This window comes from Narcine bancroftii, chromosome 2, assembly GCF_036971445.1.
Source record: "Narcine bancroftii isolate sNarBan1 chromosome 2, sNarBan1.hap1, whole genome shotgun sequence".
Lineage (NCBI taxonomy): Eukaryota > Metazoa > Chordata > Chondrichthyes > Torpediniformes > Narcinidae > Narcine > Narcine bancroftii.
In genome coordinates this window covers 144887201-144901554 of record NC_091470.1, presented here as the reverse complement: position 1 = coordinate 144901554, position 14354 = coordinate 144887201, and the positions used below count along the sequence as shown (strand labels likewise).

General features: G+C 37.0%; 1 protein-coding gene across 13 annotated transcripts in view; it reads left to right on the top strand.

Annotated features, from left to right (window-relative positions):
* Positions 1 to 14354, top strand: part of rerea (arginine-glutamic acid dipeptide (RE) repeats a) — a 502370-nt gene that overhangs the window by 286554 nt on the left and 201462 nt on the right. The gene's annotated exons all lie outside the window — the stretch shown is intronic.

Here is a 14354-nt window from a genome sequence, read left to right as displayed (position 1 = left end):
TTCAAACATTGTGACTTTATTTTTTAAATTATGTTATTTTTTCCAATGGAATACATTTATTCATTTCCATGTACCATTGCTGTATACTTATGCTCTCTTCCATTTTCCAAGTTGACATTATGCATTTTTTTGCTACTGCTAAGGCTATCTTAATGAATTTTATTTTGCACTTTATCCAATTTGAGGCCTAATTCTCTACTTCTTATGTTACTTAAAATAAATATCTCTGGTTTTTTTGGTATGTTATATTTTGTAATTTTATTTAGTATCTGATTTAATTCTTCCCAAAACGTATTCACTCTTGTACATGCCCAAGTTGCATGTAATGTTCTCATTTCCTTCTTACAGCAAAAACATCTGTCTGATAATGTTGAATCCCATTTAAAAAAATTTTTGAGGAGTGATATATACCCTGTGTAACCAATTATACTGTATCATGCGTAACCTTGTGTTTATTGTATTCTTCATAGTTCCAGAACATAACTTTTCTTATACTTCATTTTTTTATCTTTATGTTTAGATCCTTTTCCTATTTCTGCTTAGGGTTATAGTTTATTTCATTTTCCTTATCTTGCAGCTTAATGTACATGTTCGTTATAAATCTTTTAATGATCACATCTCCAAAGCTGCTTCCTTCAGGTAATCTCAAGCTGTTTCCTAATTTATCCTTTAAATAAGCTTTCAGTTGATGATATGCAAATATTTTACCATGAGTTATCCCATATTTGTACTTCAACTGTTCAAATGTTAATAAATTATTTCCCAAAAAACAGTTTTCTATTCTTTTGATTCCTTTTTTCTCCCATTCTCTAAAGGAAAGATTGTCTATTGTAAAAGAGATTAGGGGATTTTGCGTCAATAATAATTTTGGTATTTGATCATTTGTTTTTTTTTCCTTTCTAAATGGATCTTCTTCCATATATTAAGTAAATGATCCAATACTAGTGAGTTTTTATATTCCACCAGCTTTTCATCCCACTTATAAAGTATATGTTCTGGTACCTTCTCCCCTGGTTTTTCCCTTGTCTGGTAAAAATCTGATAAATACCTTAATTGTGCGGCTCTATAATAATTTCTAAAATTTGGTAACTGGAAACCACCTTGATTATATCTCTGCTAATTTATCTAACGCTACCCTTGGATTCCTCCCTTTCCACAAGAATTTCCTTATTATTCTCTTTAGTTCATTAAACAATTTTTCTGTTAAAGGAGTTGGTAACATTTGAAATAAGTATTGTATCCTTGGGAACACGTTCATTTTAATGCAGTTTACCTTCTTTATCAACGTTAGCGATAATTCTTTCCAATGTTCTAAGTCTTCCTGCAATTTCTTTATTAGTGGCTGATAATTTAATTTGTACAAGTGGCTTAAGTTATTATCTAACTTGATCCCTAGGTATCAGATTGCTTGTGCTTGCCATTTAAATGGTGTTTCTTTTTTAAATGTTGATTCTTTTTTAAATTCTGTATAATCTGCGTTACTCATTGGCATCACTTCACTTTTATTTGCGCTGATCTTGTACCCTGATATTTCTCCATATTCCTTCAATTTCTTCTGTCATTCTTTTACTGATACCTCTGGTTCTGTTAGGTATACTATTGATGTCATCTGCAAATAAGCTGATTTTATAGTCTTTTTCCTTTATTTTTATCCCTTTTATTCTGCCAAAGGTTCTATTGCTAAGGCGAACAATGAGGGGGATAGTGGAGATCCCTGTCTAGTTGACCTACTTAATTTAAAGTGACTCGATACGTATCCATTTACTGTTACCTTCGCCAATTTATATATTTTTCTGGTAGATTGAACTTCTGTAATACTTTAAATAAGTAGTTCCACTCTACTCTGTCAAAGGCTTTTTCTGCGTCTAAAGCAACAGCCACTGTTGGTTTCTTATTTCCTTGATCTGTGTGGATTAGATTAATAAGTTTACAGACATTGTCTGTTGTCCGTCTTTTCTTAATGAATCCAGTTTGATCATGTTTTACTATTTTAGGTACATAATCGGCCAATCTGTTCGCTAATAATCTTGCTATTATCGTATAGTCTGAGTTAAGTGGAGATATTGGTCTATATGATGGTGGTGTTAGTGGATCCTTCCCCGTACATTATTGCTGTCTTACATGAATCTGGCAAGTTTTGTGTTTCTTCTTTCTGGTTCATTACTCCAGGAGAGGAGGAATTAATAACTCTTTAAATATTTTATAGAATTCTATTGGGAATCCATTCTCTCCTGGTGTTTTATTGTTCGGCAGCTTTTTTAATATATCCTGTACTTCATCTATTTCAAATGGTTTTATTAGTTTGTTTTATTCCTTCTTGCAATTTCAGCAGTTCAATTTTAGCTAAAAATTCCTCTATTTTATCATCTTTCCCCTCGTTCTCAGTTTGATACAATTGTTCATAAAATTCCTTAAAATTTTCATTAATCTCTGTTGGGTTATATGTAATTTGTTTGTCCTTTTTCTTTTAGCTTGTTCTGTTTTTAGTTGCCAGGCTAATATTTTATGTGTTTTTTCTCCCAGTTTGTAATACTTTTACTTGGTTTTCATTATGTTCTTCTCCACCTTGTATGTAATGTTTCGTATTTAATTTTTTTGTCCGCCAATTCTCTACTTTTCATTATATCATCCCTTTTTACTAGTTCCTTTTCTGTAATTACTATGTCCCTTTCCAACTGCTCTATTTCCCGAATGTAATCCTTTTTCATCTTAGTCACATAACTTTTTATCTGCCCTCTAATGAAGGCTTTCATTGTGTCCCATAATATAAATTTGTCTTTCACTGATCCTGTGTTTATTTCAAAATATGTTTTAATTTGGCATTCAATAAACTCCCTAAATTCCTGCCTTTTAAGTAGCATGGAGTTTAACCTCCATGTATATGTTCTTGGTGGGATGTCCTCCAGTTCTATTGCTAATAATGGGGGTGAATGATCTGATAGTAGTCTAGCTTTATACTCAGTTTTCCTAACTCTCCCTTAATATGGGCTGACAACAAAAACATATCAATCCTTGAGTAAGTTTTGTGCCTAGTCAAATAATATGAAAATTCCTTCTCTCTTGGGTGCTGTCTCCTCCATCTATCCATAATTTTCATTTCCTGCATTGATTTAACCATAAATTTGGCTACTTTATTCCTTTTACTTGTTTTTTGTCCAGTTTTATCCAACATTGGGTCCATATTAAGGTTAAAATCCCCTTCTATCAATATATTTCCTTGTGTGTCTGCAATCTTCAAAAAAATATCCTGCATAAACTTTTGAGCCTCCTCGTTAGGCGCATGTATATTGAGCAAATTCCAAAATTCTGAGTATATCTGACACTTTATCATTGCATACCTCCCTGCCGGATCTATTATTTCCTCCTCTATTTTGATTGGTACATTATTGTTAATTAGTATGGCTACACCTCTAGCTTTTGAATTATATGATGCTGCCGTTTCATGTCCTACCCAGTCTCTCTTTAGTTTGTTATGTTCTGCTTCTGTTTGATGCATTTCCTGCACAAATGCTATGTCTATTTTTTCCTTCTTCAATAAATTTAGTAGCCTCTTTTAATTTGGTTATGTATTCCATGAATGTTTATAGTCATATGTTCAACATTGCCATCTTATATCTTGCATACACCTCTTTTCCACCTCTTCGCCACCTCCATCCCCCTTTTCCCCATTTTCATCTATTAGTTTTCTCTTATTACACTTAATGTACGACAATACATTTAAGAAATAAAGTACCCCCGCAGTTCCCACATCCACTAATACCTTAACCCCAAAAGTTCCCCCCCTCTCTGAGTTGCCCCATATCCCTTGCCGGCCAACCTCAACTCCCCTTTTCATTTGGATTGTAATCTTGTTTGCAGCGTCAACTGATAACAAATAACATCTAACAAAGTTCTCTCTCTCTTCTTTTTCCCCCCCTTACTTCCTTCCTTCCCTTCTCTTTTCCCTCTTTAGTTCTTTACATATACATTGATTTTACATCTTTATATATACTTTATTGCTGTTCTTCATTTTTGTTACATCTCTTCATCTCTTCTCCTGTCCTGCAAACATTCTGCGAATTCTTGCGCTTTCTCTGGATCAGAGAACAGTCTGTTTGGTTCCCTGGGTATAAATATTTTAAGCACGGCTGGATGTCTTTGCATGAATTTGTAACCTTTTTTCCATAAAATCGATTTCGCTGTATTAAACTCCTTCCTCCTCTTTAAGAGTTCAAAACTTATGTCTGGGTAAAAAAATATTTTTTGACCCTTGTATTCCAATGGTTTATTATCTTCTCTAACTTTATTCCTTGCCCACTCCAGTATATTCGTGTATCTCAAAAATTTTACTAAGATGGATCTTGGTTTTTGATGTGCCTGTAGTTTCGGAGCTAATGCTCTGTGTGCCCTTTCTATTTCCATTTCTTCCTGCATTTCTGTCGTTCCTAGGAACATCGGGATCCATCCTTTTTTAAATTCCTTCATGTCTGTGTCGCCTTCACCCTCCTTAAGGCCCACTATTTTTATGTTGTTTCGCCTACTAATATTTTACAACATATCAATTTTCTGAGATAACAACTCTTGTGTCTCTTTAATTTTTTTGTCACTTTCTTCCAATTTTTCTCTTGTCATTCACTTCCATTTCTACAGCCGTTTCCCGCTGTTCCACATTCTCTACTCTTTTCCCTGTTTCTGTCATGTTCTAACCTTTACATTTTATCTTCTGTTCTTTTCATTTTCCTTTTAATTACATTAAACTCTAATGACAACCATTCTTTTACTGATCTCATTTGTTCTTCAAAATAGACTTTATCTATATTCTGCTCATCAGTTTTACCTTTTATTTCTCTTTGTCCATGTTTTAACTTCTTTTTCTCTGTGAAGATCTTGGTCTTCTTCTCTTCTTTGTGTCTGTGTCTCTTCTGTTTTTCCTGATGAGCTGCTTGTATCTCTTTGTCAGGCCTCTTCTTGCTGGTCCTTCCCTCCTGGGCTGCTCATTTGTTGTGCTTCCTGACATTGGTCTTCTAGTTGGTCATCCCTCCATCTATCTCCCTCGTCTCTTTCATCACTCCCTCTTCTGCTGGCTTTCTCATCCTCCAGCTGAGCACCCTGGTGTCGGGTGTCCCTCAGCTGTTTGCTCTGTGACAGCCCGCTTCTCTGCTGAGCCCCCCTCCCGCCAGTGTCCACTTTCTCCTTTGATTGCGCACTTTTGTTTGGTTCTGAGAGCCACTTTTGTAGTATACCAGCTGGTGGGTCGTGACTCCGCAGGGCAGGCACTGACCTCGAGGGTTGGGCACTCCTCGCCACCACAGTGTCCTGTTCCTTCATGCAGGTAAGGCCTTCTTCTGCTCCGGCAACTTTTCTACTTTTTTTCCCAGTTGTTTTTACTTTCTCTTTGGAAGCCATGTTATTTGTCTTCTCTGTATCTATCTTCTATTTCTTATATTTTATTTTTGTTATGCTTTGCTTTTTCCCAACTTTTTTCCTATTTTCTTGGAGAGGGCTGGTTTTCCCAACCGGCCACTACTCCTTCACGAGATTCCTCCATATGTGATCTTTTCAAGAGGAATACAGGTGTTCATTTCCAAAGATCATCTGTCATTGAGGAGAGGGGTATCAGATTTCCTTGTCACTGCTATACATAATGCAATTTCTATAAATTTAATTTGTAAGTTAGTTAAAGACACTTGTGAAATTACCCAGTAAGCAAATCTCAGGGTCTAATGGAAAGGTAACTCCTGTGATCTTAGTCAAGGTACCACAAAGGTACCACAAAGGTCAAACCAGGTAGAGGGCAAGAAGGCGCCGACCTCTAAAGCATATCTTTTTTTTTGTAATTCTTTATTTATCGCACTATGAACCATATCAACCAATATATTTACAGATGCATCTCTTTAAATATTCACAGTGACATTTGCTCTTTTTTTTCCCAATCCCTCCCTTCCCCCTTCCCACCCCCTTCCAAAAACAGTAAATATTGGACATATAAAATACAATAAAACAATATCTTTATACAAAAGGAATACAAACAAAAAAGACGTATCATCTTCTTATTCACATTAAATCTGATCGTGTTTATCTTCTTATCATTTTAGGTGGTGGTGGTCCGATACCTGCTCTTTCTGTTATGTTCCATATATGGTTCCCAGGTTTTTACAAACATTGTCACTTTGTCTTTTAAATTATATGAGATTTTTTTTCCCCAATGGGATACACTTAAACTTGGTTATATATTCCGTCAATGTTCACAGTCACAGTCCAACGTGGCCATCTTACATCTTTATTTTCACTTCTTTTCCACCTCTTTATCACCTCCATCCCTTTTTCCATTACTGTTTTTTAAGTTTTCCTTTTTAATCTCAGTATATGACAACACATTTAAGACATGAAATACCCCAACAATCCCCACAAGCAATAACCCTTTAACCCCAAATGAACCTCCCCTCCTTGGATTGCCTCCTGTCCCTTGACGGCAACTAGAACTCCCCTTTCTATTTGGTTTATGAACTTACTCGCAAGCGTCAACTGTTTTCGCAGTGACCATTATTCTCCCACCCCCAGCCCCTCCCAGAGAACTCACAAAGCTCTCTCTTTTTTTTCCTTCTTCCCCTTCTCTTATCCATCTTTAAATCTTTATATATACATTATCTTTACTTTATATTTTTACATATTTTTGTATATTTTCTTGCCGATCTTCCTTCTTGTCATTCCTCCTCCTCTCTTCTCCTGTCCTGCAAATGTTCAGCAAATTCTTGGGCTTTCTTTGCGTCTGAGAACAGTCTATTCCGTTCCCCAGGAATGAATACTTTGAGTACTGCTGGATGACCTAATATAAAGTTATACACTTTCTTCCATAAGATAGTTTTTGCCATGTTGAATTCATACCTCTTCTTTAAAAGTTCTAAGCTTATGTCCGGGTAAAAAAATATTTTTTGTCCCTTATATTCCAACGGCTTATTGTCTTCTCTAACCTTCTTTCTTGCCTGCTCCAGTATGTTTTCTCTTGTCGTATATCTTAGAAATTTTACCAATATGGATCTCGGTTTTTGATTTCTCGGATTTGGTACTAGCGCTCTATGCGCCCTTTCGATTTTTATTTCTTCATGTGAATCTGTCGTTCCCAGCACCTTTGGGATCCATCCTTTTATAAATTCCTCCATATCTGACCCTTCTTTGCCTCCTTTCAGGCCCAATATTTTTATGTTGTTTCACCTACTGTAGTTTTCCAATACTTCAATTTTTTGTGACAATAAATCTTGTGTCTCTTTAATTTTTTTCGCTCTCTTCCAACTTCCCTCTTAAATCATTTCTACAGTAGCTTCTCTTTCCTCCACATTTTCTACTCTTTTCCCTATTTCAGTCATGACCATTTCTAAGCTTTGCATTCTTTCTTCAGCTCTTTTCATTTTGCTTTTGATTGAACTAAATTCTAATGCTCGCCATTCTTTTAATGACCTTTTAAAGCCTTCGAAAAAGGCTTTATCTAAACTTTGTCCTTCAATTTTACCTTCTTCTTTCCTTTGAAATTCTTGGTGGTCTTCCTCCTCTTCTTCTGTGTCTGTATCTATGTCTGTTTTGCCTTCTTCTCCTCTCTGTATCTTTGTAGATTCATCCTTCTCTGGTGAGCTGCTTCTGTATCCTTGCTAGGCCTCCAGCTACTGTGTCTCCTGTTGTTGGGCCTCCTGCTGCAGGTCGACCCATTGTTGGGCCTCCCGCTGCAGACAACCCGCTGCTGGGTCTCCTGCCGCAGGTCGTCCTCCTGTCGGTCACCCCGTTGCCGCTCACCCTCTTCCAGCCCTTCATTCTTTTTCTCACCACTCTTCTTCTTTCTTGTTTGCTTCCCCCAGCCGAACGCCCCGATACTGGGCGTCTCTCAGCTGGCCGCTCCTCAGCTGAGTCCCACTCCCATCGGTGTTAACCTTTTTTACTTGCGCACTGCGCATGCACACCTCTTCTTGGCACTGAGAGCCATTTTTGAAGTCCGCCGGTCGGGAGGACACCGCTCCTCTGGGGACTCACCAACACTGGAGATCGGCTGCTCCTCTCTATGGTGGCTCTCTGCTCTGACGTGCAGGTAAGGCCTTCTTCTTTATTCTCCAGTGATTTTCCTTCTTTCCTTTTCTCTGTTATTCTTACTTTTTCTCATTTAGGTGCCATCTTCTGTCTCTTCTCTGTATCTTTATCTTTCTCTTCCTGTATTTTATGATTATTGAGCTGTTTTTTCACACTTTTTTTCCTTTTCTCTGGAGAGGGCTGTTTCCACCCGACCAGCCACTACTCCATTATGTGACCTCTCCCTCTAAAGCATATCTGAAGCTCATCGGTGATGTGAGGTATTGCTGATAAAGGAAATTATAGTGAATCAGTTTGTACCGCACATTAATGGTAGCTCCCAAACTTCCTTGATGTAAATCTGACAGAGCTATTCATCAATTGTTGTGTTTGTATCTGATTCTCTAGATTTGTGCAAACCTGGCTTTGGGCCCTCATTCATCAGTAAGAAAAAGATTCTAAAAATAAATTTGTATACATTTCCAACATGAAGCAGTCTCTTCACTTCATTGAATACAGGTAGAGTAATTTCAGGGCCCAGGTTGGTTTTAAGAAAAGATCTGAACTGAAGATAACTGAAGGTTTTGCTGGACAAGTCTTATTTCGTCTTCAGTTGTTCAAACAACATGAAAAGTCCTTTTTCATAACAGTCTTCCAATTGGTGGATCCTTTTATGATGCAAGTCTCCATAATTTTTTTGTTTAAAGTTATTAGACTGTAGTGAGGCCAAGGCCTTTTCAGTTTCTTTTACAGTCAAGGGTAAATCCAAATTTGTTTGATCTTCTTGGTCAACAGTGGACAAAAAAGTAATCAATCTTGGTCAGGTCTTCTGGCGGTTCCAATGTATATAAATTTGTATAAAACTGTAAATCTGTTATTAATTTCTGTTGGATTATATGAGACTGAACTCATTTCAGTTTGAATTGTATTAATTGTCCTTGAACTTTCCTCTGTTTTCAATTGGCAGGATGAGACCTCGTGTGCCTTCTCTCCCAATTCATAATATCTTTGTTTAGTTCTTAAAATTTTTTTTTCCTGTTTTATAAGACTGTAGTGTATTGGATTTAGCTTTTTGTTGAAAAGCAAAATTGATTTAATTTTTTTGAACCAGACTGTTGGAACTCCTTTTCCAATTTCAAAATTTCTGTTTCCAGTTCTCCTATTTATGTCATGTATTTCTTCTTAATACCTTTTGTGTATGAGATTATTTGTTTCCTTAAATAAGCTTTTAGCATGTCTCATAAAATAAAATATTGGGAGAGGAGGGACAGTTTGTCTCACAAGGTCACTCTATCTGGTCCCAAATAAACTTTAAAAATTCTGGTTTTTGAAGAAGGGTGGGATTCAAATGCCATCTATATGAGTTAGTTGGTTTTTCTGGCATCAAGATAGACAGGATCAAAGGTGAGTGATCTGACAAGTATTCTGACTCTAATTTTCTATGGAATTAGCTGTGTTGACAACAGAAATCCTAGTCTGAGAGTTATGGGGGCAGGAATAAAAAGAGTAGTCCACATTTTGAGGGTGCATTTTTCTCCACACATCTGTCAAATTTAAATCTTTCATATAAGCCATAGTAGTTTTGGCCACTTTTATTTTGGATACTGTCGGTGTTGGCTTGTCTAGAACAGGATCCAAGCAAAAATTAAACTCGCTTGCGACAAGTATATTTTGTCGTCCCACTGACGCCTTGAAAAAAAATCCTGAATAAAGGATCCATCATCACAGTTAGCTAGGTGTGTATAAATTTAAAAGTGTCCAGGGTTCTGAGTAAATCTGACAATTAACTAATACATATTGGCCTGATGGATTAACAATAGTTTCTCCAATGGTTACAGAGTGCTTTTGTTTGTCAAAATGGCCTCCCCACCGTTGGCTTTGGAATTAAAAGATGATTATATCACATGTCCTACCCATTCTTTCAGTTTCTTATGCTCCTGTATAGTAAGATGAGTTTGTTGTTTAAAAGCTATATCAGTTTTCATTTTTTCCAGTGTGTCAATACCCTTTTAACCATTCCGTTTAGCTCAGTCACATTAAAGCTAACAAATTTCATTACCTTATTCATCAACAATAAGCGGATATATATATAGTAAATTTTTATGACCTCTTTGTAGAATCTCTTTGCAAGGAAAATTCTCTCTCTTGTGGTAGAATAATAAAAGATTAGATAAGGCACTGACATAGTTAAGAAAACCAAGCCCTCCTCTCTCCCCCCCCCCCCCCCCCCCAGTGTTGAGTACGGAACATTCGGCACTATCTCTACTCTGTCAAACTGGGATGTGCACTTTGCACTCGTTAGACACAACATCTCTAGTTTAAAGTCTGCAGACACCGCGATTGAAGTAAACACACAATGTTGGAGAGACACAGATAGTACCTTCTTCAAGGTACATCTGGTATCTTATACCTTGATGATGGGTCATCAAGCTCAAAACGTTGGTTCTCTATCTTTATCTTTGCTCTATAAATGACACTGTTTGACCTGCTGAGTTTCTCCAGCATTGTGTTTTCATGGCATCTCCAGTTTACCTGTTGTTTTGTTTAGCCTAGTGCTAGCAATGTTGCCTTCCTGTTATATTTCAGGCCTCTGTATCTACGCGTACATTTGTGCACACTACCCCCCCCCCCCCCCCCACCCCCCCATCTTATGCAGTATGCACATGCGCACACAGTCCCTATACATGTGCGTGCCCACTCAGTCCCTATACATGCACGCTGACACATGCAGTCCCTATACATGCACGCACACCTCCCCCCTTCCTCATATCTAGCTTTAGACTGTTTGACTCATAACAGTTAGCCCTAAGCTCACCAATAGTTTCTCTTCAGTCTCAGTGTCCGGTGATGGTCACATCAGCAGAGATTACAAAGCCCAATCTTGAGATGTAGCACCCCCTGAATGGCCTTTCATTCCTTTCAAGCTTCTAAACAAATAGATGTATCCCCATTCTAGCCCTAATTTTCATTGGACCTCTGCGTGTTTATGTTGTACCATGTCACAAAGAGTTCTCTTCACCTCAACCAAATCCTTACTTTAAATTTGTTACATGTCCTGGCCCAGGTGAGTGAGATTGGAAATAACAGGGATGTTGGAAATAAAATCTACAATTTCAAATATTGTTGGGTATTAAATAAAGAAAAGGAGGTAAAGAAAGGGAGACATCTGAGAAAAGAGACTCTGAGGTATCTGGGAGCAAATGAGTGTGGTAGATTAAATAGTAATATAGTGACAGGGTGAATGGGAAAGTGAAAGGTAAACTGGTTTGCAAATCAACATAGTCTTTCGTTGATGTCTTTCCTTCTATTCATGTTTTCTATCCTTAAGTTTAATCTGAACATATTTTTGTTACATTGTAAAAAAAAAATACGATTGTCTAAGCTTATTCATGGAAGGCAATGAATAATTACTGGTTGACATCCAAAAAAATGTGTGGGAAAGTTATTTTTCTCTTGACAAAACCATCTGATGGTATGGTGATTCTTTGAACTTCACCATTGACATCTTGCTAAATGACTTGGATTTGGTTAGGGAGGAGAGGAAATTTGCTGCTCACGTTTGAAGGTGTTGTCTTTCAGTGAAAAATTATTTGTGTGTGTATCTAAATTGTCCTTTGCCCTCGTGATGTTCTGTAATTCGTGCTCCATTTTGACGCAGTTTTCCTGACTGTAGGTTGTTTCTATTTCGATTTGTACAAGCAAAGGAAATTAATTTTTCAATTATTCTCCTGGTGTTTGTTGCACATTGGCTGGCAGTGCAAAATGGCCTGCTGAATTTACTGCGATACTCTTGATTCTGAGTAATTCATTGTGAAACATATTTACATATGACGGAGTGAAAACTCTTTTTTAAATTACCTTTCCATTTTTGAAATTCTGAAACAATTCATGAAAGTATGCATAGCCCCTTATGCCAGACAGCAAAAAAAATCATTATTTTACAGATGCTTAAAGAAACATATTGTAAAAGATTATTGAAAATTTGCAATTTTTTTTGAAGGAAAGGACACAGAATTTAATAAAATACCGTTATGGAAATTAAAATATTTTGGGTATGCTGTCATCTTTTGTTTTTAAAAAAAAATAGGTCCACTGTCCCAAATCTTGTGAAGGCAATAACTAGTTTTTAGGATATAATCCTATAGAATGCAAAATTGAGTCCTATTGGGGAAGTATTGGTCCACAAACACAAGCAGAGACTTGGAAAATTTGGACACTACTGGGCTTGCTGTCACAAGAAATCTACAGCGTAGCCATAGCAACAGTGCACTTTGAAGGCGAACATCTTGTCATTTTCTTTAATCCGTTGCAGCTCTGGAACCAAAAAAATAAATTGCCGTTGCTATGGTTACCATCTTTGTTGCATCAACCACTTTTGTGCCCAGTTTCCTGCTTGCCTTTTAACATTCAGATCCAGTCCAGACCCTTTTTTAAAAAAGACAACTCGTGGAAATGTGAATTTATAAGAGATTAAGGCATCTTCCTTTATTAAGAACCTTTGATTTTCCCTCATCTGGAGAAATTTACTTATTGACGAACTTTAAGACAAGGTATACCAGTATATCCCTAAAAACTTCCTGAATGGATTATCAAATGAAATATCGTACTGAGGTATTATGAGGAGAAATTACTGGGAATCCATGATGATGGCTTTACCTTCCTCTTGTGGAACTTCGTGAAAAAGTTAATGATAAAATCCTTGTCATTTTCCGGGTCTGCTATTAGTTTAATTCACAATCTTTGATGTTTATTAATGTTGGCAGAGAGAAGGACAGTTTAGCACTATTAACGAGTTTAATTTCACTGCCTAATCACTTCAGTGTTATTGTCACTCTTAGGTAGGGATTCAATATTTTGAGAACTTAATTGACATTTAATCCAGGTTTAATGTTTTTAAAACTTTAATTGAATGCCAATGCATGCATATTTTAAAAATCAAGCTTACACATCTTAGTCTCAGTAGGAAAGGACGTAAGAAGAATAAAGAATATTTTTATTTCAAGTGCAGGTTGGAGTATATTACCTTTTAAAAGGCAATTCAGTTTCTGAATTGGCCTCATGATTAGATCATTTGTGTACTTTAAAAAAATTTTAGACTTACAACACAGTTACAAGCCATTTTGGCCCACGAGTCTGTGCCGCTCAATTAACCCACATCCCAAGTATGTCTTTGAATGGTGGGAGGAAATCAGAGGCCCAGGGGAAAACCTGCACAGAGATGGGGAGAACGTAAAAACTCTTTACAGACCATGTGGGGTTCAAACCTGCAAAGGTGTTGCGCTAACTGATTTGCCATCCTTGCTGCCATATGCTGAAACTTTTGCATTAGATTGCTTGATAAATTTGCATGCAGCACGATACCCTCTCATAGGAAGAGTAGCTGGACCCTTGTGCTTTTTGGTTCAGGTTTGAACCATTTCACCTGGTCACCATTTTACAGATTCTTTATTTTTCTATGTGGCACCACATGTCAGTGATGAATTTAACACCAATCCTCAACCATTCACCCAAGAGTCCTGCAGAGAGTCCTTGGTGGTGGCTAACAAAGCAGTCTTCATCAATGGATTATTTTAGTATCAATTTTAAAATGTGTGCTACTTTAATTCCAATTTGGATAGAAATTCAGTTGGAAAAGTGGAATGAATGTTAAGTCAAGAGAATACAAGCTGCTGAAGTTTAAAAAAAAGCAAAGCATCATTCAATTAGTAATTGATACATTTTCTTAAATTGCTGGATGCTATTGCCCTGTATGACCAACAAAACATTCCAATGGGGACGAAGGAGGCCGTTCGTCCCTCCAGTGAGTCAGCCTTTCAGTCCATCGTAAAATGTTATTTACAGCACGGTAGAAGCCGATTCTGGTCATTTCAACCCGTGCTGGCTAATTATCCTACAATATATGTTTTGGAATGAGGGAGGAAACTGGAGCACCTGGCTGAAACCCTTGCAGACAACAGGGAGAATGTACAAACTCCTTACAAATGGCGCTGGATTTGCACACGGGTCACAGATGTTATAATAGTGTCGCGCTAACCGCTGGGCTAACCATCACAACATTTTCTGATCAATCCATTGATTAACCCCAGTTCTGTTTCACTGAAAATTGACAGGGTTTTGGCCTGAAAGGAATGTGGAGAGAAATTATTTGATTCACATGGATACATGCACAGATTCTCCCATAGTTATAATCCCGCATGTGATCTGACTTAGTATCAGCAGCTTATCAGAAAATTAATTAGTACTGTTGAAAGAGTTATTTCTATTTCTGTAGAATTTCCTCAGATCTTCTATCATGAAACTTGATAAATCTAGAATTGCCAAAG